Genomic DNA, 6731 nt, shown 5'->3' with positions numbered 1-6731 from the left:
AGCAGGCGCACTTCGTGACATCCGTCCAGCTGATTAGTATTGCATTGATATGACTGTCATAAGCTACAATACATTGTGATTCTCTTTCAAACGTTACAAATGATTTATCATGTCAATGCAGCAAGAATAATAATGCACAGTGTTCTAACAACCCAGACAACAACAGATACAAACTCAAGGTCACTACAGAATAGAGATACTACATGGGAGAACACTGTGAGGATTCTGGAAGGATCTGGTGTAATTTATGTTTAACCAATAACAATCAGTCTGGAGTCATGTGTGTGTGTGTGTGTGTGTGTGTGTGTGTGTGTGTGTGTGTGTGTGTAGCATGTGAAGAGGGCGCAACAACACATTTTCCCCCTCAAGAGACTGAAAATATTTGGCATGGGTCCCCAGAAAGTTCTACAGCTGCACCCTCGAGAGCATCCTGACCAGTTGCATCACCGCCGGGTATAGCAACTGCTCGGCATCTGACCGTAAGGCTCTACAGAGGGTAGTGGATATGGCCCAGTACATCACTGGGGCCAAGCTTCCTGCCATCCAGGACCTATATGCTAGGAGGTGTCAGAAGAAAGCCCCAAAAATTGTCATAGACTGTTTTCTCTGCTACCACACAGCAAGCGGTACCGGAGCGCCAAGCATAGGACCAAAATGCTCCTTAACAGCTTCTACCCCCAAGCCATAAGACTGCTGAACAATTAATCAAATGGCCACCGGACTATTTACATTGACCCCCCACCCCACTGCTGCTACTCGCTGTTTATTATATATACACAGTCACTTCACCCCTACCCCTTACCCCTACCCCTATATTTTTGTAAGATGTTACTATGGAATACTGAAGTATAATTACAAGCATTTCATAAGTGTCAAAGGCTATTATTGACAATTACATGAAGTTGATGCAAAGAGTCAATATTTGCAGTGTTGACCCTTCTTTTTCAAGACCTCTGCAATCCGCCCTGGCATGCTGTCAATTAATTGTCTCCTGACCCCCCCTGTCTCAGCCTCCAGTATTTATGCTGCAGTAGTTTGTGTCGGGGGGCTAGGGTCAGTTTGTTATATCTGGAGTACTTCTCCTGTCCTATTCGGTGTCCTGTGTGAATCTAAGTGTGCGTTCTCTAATTCTCTCCTTCTCTCTTTCTTTCTCTCTCTCGGAGGACCTGAGCCCTAGGACCATGCCCCAGGACTACCTGACATGATGACTCCTTGCTGTCCCCAGTCCACCTGGCCATGCTGCTGCTCCAGTTTCAACTGACCTGAGCCCTAGGACCATGACCCAGGACTGCCTGACATGATGACTCCTTGCTGTCCCCAGTCCACCTGGCCATGCTGCTGCTCCAGTTTCAACTGTTCTGCCTTACTATTATTCGACCATGCTGGTCATTTATGAACATTTGAACATCTTGGCCATGTTCTGTTATAATCTCCATCCGGCACAGCCAGAAGAGGACTGGCCACCCCACATATGCTCTCTCTAATTCTCTCTTTCTTTCTCTCTCTCGGAGGACCTGAGCCCTAGGACCGTGCCCCAGGACTACCTGACATGATGACTCCTTGCTGTCCCCAGTCCACCTGACTGTGCTGCTGCTCCAGTTTCAACTGTTCTGCCTTATTATTATTCGACCATGCTGGTCATTTATGAACATTTGAACATCTTGACCATGTTCTGTTATAATCTCCACCCGGCACAGCCAGAAAAGGACTGGCCACCCCACATAGCCTGGTTCCTCTCTAGGTTTCTTCCTAGGTTTTGGCCTTTCTAGGGAGTTTTTCCTAGCCACCGTGCTTCTACACCTGCATTGCTTGCTGTTTGGGGTTTTAGGCTGGGTTTCTGTACAGCACTTTGAGATATCAGCTGATGTACGAAGGGCTATATAAATACATTTGATTTGATTTGATTTGAACTTCTGGGTCACATCCTGACTGATGGCAGCCCATTCTTGCATAATCAATGCTTGGCGTTTGTCAGAATTTGTGGGTTTTTGTTTGCCTTATGATCCTTTTGAGGATTGACCACAAGTTCTCAATGGGATTAAGGTCTGGGGAGTTTCCTGGCCATGGACCCTAAATATCGATGTTTTGTTCCCGGGGCAACTTAGTTATCACTTTTGCCTTGTGGCAAGGAGCGCCATTATGCTGGAAAAGGCATTGTTGGTCATCAAACTGCTCCTGGATGGTTGGGAGAAGTTGCTCTCGGAGGATGTGTTGGTACCATTCTTTATTCATGGCTGTGTTCTTAGGCAAAATTGTGAGTGAGCCCACTCCCTTGGCTGAGAAGCAACCCCACACATGAATGGTCTCAGGATGCTTTACTGTTGGCATGACACAGGACTGATGGTAGCGCTCACCTTGTCTTCTCCAGACAAGCTTTTTTCCGGATGCCTCAAACAATTGGAAAGGATATTCATCAGAGAAAATGACTATACCCCAGTCCTCAGCAGGCCAATCCCTGTGCCTTTTGCAGAATATCAGTCTGTCCCTGATGTTTTTCCTGGAGAGAAGTCGCTTCTTTGCTGCCCTTCTTGACACCAGGCCATCCTCCAAAAGTCTTCGTTTCACTGTGCGTGCAGATGCACTCACACCTGCCTGCTGCCATTTCTGAGAAAGCTCTGTACTGGTGGTGCCCCGATCCCGCAGTGGAATCAGCCTTAGGAGACGGTCCTGGCGCTTGCTGAACTTTCTTGGGCGCCCTGAAGCCTTCTTCACAACAACTGAACCACTCTCCTTGAAGTTCTTGATGATCTGATAAATGGTTGATTTCAGTGCAATCTTACTGGCAGCAATATCCTTGCCTGTGAAGCTCTTTTTGTGCAAAGCAATGATGACGGCACTTAACCATGGGTGACAGAGGAAGAAAAATGATTCCAAGCACCACCCACCTTTTGAAGCTTCCAGTCTGTTATTTGAACTCATTCAGCATGACCGAGTGATCTCCAGCCTTGTCCTCGTTAACACTCACACCTGTGTTAACGAGAGAATCACTGACATGATGTCAGCTGGTCCTTTTGTGGCAGGGCTGAAATGCAGTGGAAATGTTTTTGGGGGGGATTCAGTTCATTTGCATGGCAAAGAGGAACTTTGCAATTAATTGCAATTCATCTGATCACTCTTCATAACATTCTGGAGTATATGCAAATTGCCATCATACAAACTGATGCAGCAGACTTTGTGAAAATTAATATTTGTGTCATTCTCAAAACGTTTGGCCACGACTGTACATGTCCAAATTATTATATTGTGTTACCTTTTATTATTTTTTATTTTATTTTATTTGGTAAATATTTTCTTAGCTCTTTCTTGAACTGCACTGTTGGTTAAGGGCTTGTAAGTAAGCATTTCAAGGTAATACATGTTGTATTCGGGCGCATTTGACAAATAAAGTTTGATTTGATTTGAGTCTGCATAATGCAGCAAGTGAATATTAATTTTCCCAAAACACAGCAACACACACATACACAGCTCCACATCCCCGACTGTGTTTAGAACAGTATGTACACTGTGCACAAGCTCAATTTCAGCACGTACACTGTCTTTCCACTAGAGTGTGGGGCTGCACTAGAAATGTTGGTCCTTCCTCTCCATCCTCATCCTTGGCAGGTAGCCTAGTGGTTAGAGCTTTGGGCCAGTAACCAAAAGGTTGCTGGATTGAATCCCTGAGCTGACAAGATAGGAATCTGTCGTTTTGCCCCTGAACAAGGCACTTAACCCACTGTTCTCCGGAAGGCCATCATTGTAAATAAGAATTTGTTCTTAGCTGACTTGCCTAGTTAAATGAAGGTGCTGACCTGTTGCACCCTCTACAACCACTATGATTATTATTACTTGACCCTGCTGGTCATCTATGAACGTTTGAACATCTTGGCCATGTACTGTTATAATCACCACCTGGTACAACCAGAAAAGGACTGGCCACCCCTCAGAGCCTGGTTCCTTTCTAGGTTTCTTCCTAGGTTCCTTCCTTTCTAGGGAGTTTTTCCTAGCCACCGTGCTTCTACATTTGCATTGCTTGCTGTTTGGGGTTTTAGGCTGGGTTTCTGTATAGCACTTTGTGACATCGGCTGAGGTAAAAAGGGCTTTATAAATACATTTGATTGATTGAATGACATTTGAAAAATAATTTCAAATCCTCTCTTTAATTGTTGCAACGTGGAATTAAGTGTGATCGTGAATGCTACCACTCAGTGTTAGAATTCCAGTATGGAATAGCTGGAATATCCTCTGTTATGGAAAGTGAAGAAGGCTACATGCCAAATGTGAAGGAGAGCCTTGACTATGGACTACATTACTATTTTTTAATATATAGATTTAAATTGTTTATTGACATTTTTAAAATGTAATTTATTGTGATGCAATGTTATTTATTTTCTGTATCGATTCATAATTAATTTAATCCATAACCTGCACTTTCTATCATCTCCAAACATTTCCTGTTAAATTGCATTGCTCATTGTATTGCCTAAGTTGTGGGCGTGGCTAATCGGCACAGGAGCCTACAATGTTTAATCGGGTCGGTTTTCTTGAAAAGGTGTTTCCTGACTGTGTGGAAGAGCCATTGGTTTTAGACACCAGCCATGTGCGTTTACTTTGTAAGTCTGCATTTTTAAAATGAGTACTTTTATTACAATTTATTTCTCAGTTCCTCTTTTAAGCCTTTTATATGACAAGGTTGTCACACCAACTTCCAAAATAAACATTCTTCTGTCTTTAAATACGAAAATGGATGAACGTTACTGAAGTACTGTGGTAATGATTTCCATGCCCCTGTCTCCTCAGGCTTTGTCTACACAGATGAGTCAGGGCTTTTCAACATTCTTAAGATGGTTTTGTCTGGTTAAGAAAGACATACACACTCTATATCTCAGTTCGTCGGGGCATGGGGGACTCTACAAGAAGTCAAAAGCGTTCTTGATATAGATGGGAAACTGTTGAGCGTGAAAAACCCAGCAGAGTTGCAGTTCTTGACACAAACCTGTGCGCCTGTTACCTACTACCATACCTCGTTCAAAGGCACTTCAATCTTTTGTCTTGCCCTTTCACCCTCTGAGTGGCATACATACACAATCCATGTCTCAACTATCACAAGGCTTAACTTGTACATCTACACTGATTGAAGTGGATTTAACAGGTGACATCAATAAGGGATCATAACTTTCATCTGGATTCACCAGTCTATGTCATTGAAAGAGCAGGTGTTCATAATGTTTTGTACACTCAGCGTAAATGATTTTCAGTGGCCTTGTGTCTTTTCTATGGGGCTATCTATCTGGTATTTGGTATATCTGGTATCTATAAACTGATAATTAACCATTTGTAACCAATTCAATTTCATTATACCTGAAAGTGTTACTGAAATAAACACAGATACTTAGTTTCATAAGTACGTATAGGATCAGAAGTCAGAAATTGGACTAGATTGGATTCTACAACATCCAACTTTCCCTGTCAACTATAATTTATGTTTTCACATGTTGGCCACACCTCTCTGGAAATCCTTCACTGGCTGTTTCATGCTCTTCTTCACATCAATGTTCGTGGCGGTTTCAGCCGACACCTCGGCCATTCATCATAATGAAAGCAGCTTGTACTGCGATTCATGACAGTCCGTGACATGACCACTTTGATGGAAGACGGTCTACAGGAGACCTTTGACCTTTCACAGACACGTTCTGGATTGGTTAGTGCTATCCGGGATCCTTGGGACATCCCCACACTAAGTTCTAACCTGCTAGGAAATCAAAGAGAAAGCCAACTCTGTACAGATTGCAAGCACATTGTGAATTGCATTAAGTGTGTGTTGAGAATGTACAAAGATGCTTTAGATTAACCACCTGGCTGCTCGACTTAATGTCAAAATCATGTCATCAGTTATCAGGAAAAGGTGAATTGATGTCCTTGCCAAACCCCTTTTCAATTTACTGTACAGGTGTACATGCACCACACAATATGTATATCCCACTGGGAAAAGACGTCAGATCACCACCTTGTCATCAAGCATGAATTCAACTTGAAATGAACCAAACCGTGAAACATAATTGCTTGATGGTTGAATTGAACTGAGCAGAGATCATTTTGGGCTGATCAGCACCATATAATAAGTGTCAGCGAGATCCTCACCGTGTTTTATTTCTCTCACCATGAAAGGGGGAGGTATCTGAACCAGATTTGAGCAGGCCTATTTCTCACAATGGCATTTTTGAGTGACAGCTCACCTCTGATTGCTTTCTGCCTCCAGGTTTGGAATACTGTGAGCTATAAAAAAAAAACACGCTGTCACCATCAAGTGCACAGCTGGAGCAGAGCTGCATGATTCTCTTTCTGGCGGCCAGAAGTCTGGCGGCCAGGGAAATGGGTTTGGATTTTCACTACCTTTGCATGAGCTCTATATTCCAGATTTGGTTTCGCACAGTGGAGTGAATCAAAAGTAAAAAAATCTTCCTATTTAAAAATGCCAAACCATAATGACAAGGGGAACGGGGAATTGTGAACTGAAACTGATTGTTGGAGTGCTAAATTCTCTGGAGGAGAAGCTACAGCTATTCTTTTAAAATTTTTATAGTCTTGCCTCACCCCCTGCAGCTGCAGCCAAAGACTAGTGCCTTCACATTAATGTGAATCATGGAAAACTGTGCTAGCAAGGTGTGCTGCCTAGAGCCCTAGAAGTAAATCTATACCAGTCTCCTTCCAAAAAGCTCTGCTTTGTTCTGTGGGTGAGGCTTCCGGAAGCC

The sequence above is a fragment of the Oncorhynchus nerka genome, linkage group LG2, assembly GCF_034236695.1.
Source record: "Oncorhynchus nerka isolate Pitt River linkage group LG2, Oner_Uvic_2.0, whole genome shotgun sequence".
NCBI lineage: Eukaryota > Metazoa > Chordata > Actinopteri > Salmoniformes > Salmonidae > Oncorhynchus > Oncorhynchus nerka.
Note: the sequence above shows the minus strand (reverse complement) of the source record.